The sequence below is a fragment of the Hylobates moloch genome, unplaced genomic scaffold (genome assembly GCF_009828535.3).
Source record: "Hylobates moloch isolate HMO894 unplaced genomic scaffold, HMol_V3 SCAFFOLD_8, whole genome shotgun sequence".
In the NCBI taxonomy this organism is placed as follows: Eukaryota; Metazoa; Chordata; class Mammalia; order Primates; family Hylobatidae; genus Hylobates; species Hylobates moloch.
In genome coordinates, this window is record NW_026652283.1 from 23,161,052 (window position 1) to 23,163,140 (window position 2,089).

The 2,089-nt window shown below is 48.1% G+C and overlaps 1 pseudogene; it reads left to right on the plus strand.

The window, feature by feature from the left end:
• The first annotated feature begins 447 nt into the window (after window positions 1-447).
• On the plus strand, window positions 448-1,876 carry LOC116472206 (lysine-rich nucleolar protein 1-like; annotated as a pseudogene).
• The last annotated feature ends 213 nt before the right edge of the window (window positions 1,877-2,089 follow it).

The window sequence follows — 2,089 nt, forward strand, 5'->3', positions numbered from 1 at the left end:
ATCCAATTACAGTTGACCCTTGAACAATGTGGGGGTTAGGGGTGCTGTCCCTGCATGTAGTTGAAAATTTGTGTGTGACTTTTGACTATGCAAAAACTTAACTACTAATAGCCTACTGTTGACTGGAATTCTTAACAATAACATAAACAGTCTATTAACACATATTTTGTATTATATATATTATATATTGTATTCTTACAGTAAACTAAACTAAAGAAAAGAAAATATTATTAAGAAAATCTTAAGGAAGAAAAAATATATTTACCAATCATTAGATGGAAGTGGATCATCGTAAAGGTCGTCATCCTCATCATCTTCATGTTGAGTAGGCCAAGGAGGAGGAGGAAAATAAGGTATCAGTCTTGCTGTCTCAGGGGTGGCAGAGATGGAAGAAAATTTGTGTGTAAGAGAAGCCACACGTGCGACTCGCAAGTGGACTTCCGGGTCATGGCGGAGCCGGCTCTCACGTGGAGGCGGGGAAGTTTGGCCCACCGGAAGATCACTAAGACACACAAAGTAGACCTGGGCCCTGGGATCCCAGAGAAGAAAAAGAAGAAAGTGGTCAAAGAACCAGAGACTCAATACTCAATTTTGAACAATGATGATTACTTTGCCCATGTTTCTCCTATGAAAGCCACAGTCCCCGCTAAGAGTGTGGTCCACGGGCAGCTACCTGAGATGCCTCTAGTGAAGAAAAAGAAGGAAGAGAAGGGTGTCAGCACCCCTTGCGAGGAGCACATAGAACCTGAGACCACGCTGCGTGCCAGACGGACAGAGAAGTCATTCAGCCCAAGGAACTAGGTGCTTAGCCACTTGGAGTTCCTCAGTGGGGAGAAGAAAAAGAAGAAGTCACCTCTGGCCATGTCCCATGCCTCTGGGGTGAAAATCTCCCCAGACCCCAGACACGGCGAGGAGGAAACCAGAGTTGGCAAGAAGCTCAAAAAACATAAGAAGGAAAAAAGGGGGGCCCAGGACCCCACAGCTTTCTCAGTCCAGGACCCTTGGTTCTGCGAGGTCGGGGATGCTGTGGACACTTGCTCAGTGGGGAAGGAGGGTGAGGAACAGGTAGCCTTGGGGCAGAAGCGGAAGCACAAGAGCCCCAGGGAACACAGTGGGAAGGTGAAGAAGAAAAAAAAATCCACCAGGAGGGAGACGCCCTCCCAGGCCACTCCAAGCCCTCCAGGTCCATGGAGAGCTGCCCTAGGAAACGAAGTAAAAAGAAGCCAGTCAAAGTGGAGGCTCCGGAATACATCCCCATAGGAGATGGCCCTAAAACCCCCGCGAAGAAAAAGATGAAGTCCAAGAAGTAGGTAAAGCAGCCAGTCATTGAGGAGCTGGCTCCGAAAAGGAAGAAAAAGAAAAGGAAAGAGAGTGGGGTAGCAGGAGACCCTTGGAAGGAGGAAACAGACACGGACTTGGAGGTGGTGTTGGAAAAGAAAGGCAACATGGACTAGGTGTACATAGACCAGGTGAGGCGAAAGGCCTTGCAAGAAGAGACTGAACGCGAGTCAGGCAAAACGGAAGCTTCTGAAACCAGGAAGTAGACGGGAACCCAGTCTGGCCAGTGGGATACTGCTGGTTTTGAGAACGAGGAACAGAAACTGAAATTTCTCAAACTTATGGGTGGCTTCAAAAACTTGTCCCCTTCGATTAGCCCCCACCCCTACCCTCCCACCCCACCCAGCCCGATTGCAAGGTCCAACGTGGCCCACAGTAAGAAGTTGGCCGACAGCCTGCAGCAGAGCCCGCAGCGGGAACACGACCTGGCCATGAGCTGAAAGTACAGCCGCGGAGCCGGCCTCGGCTTCTCCACCGCCCGGAACCAGATCTTTTATATTGACAGGAATGCTCCAAGTCAGTCAAGCTGGAAGATTAAACTCTAGAGTTTCGTCTCCCCAAAACTGCCACAATTGCTTTGATTATCCCATTTATGCTGGAGGTTACAAATTATTTTGTGTGCAAAGTCAAATCTTGGTGATGACCTTGAACAGTAGGATATAAATAACTCCCATAAGCTTAGCATTCCAATAATGGAACACTAGGCATAAATGGGTTATTCAATTGTGCAGATGAAAGCCATCTGACAGTT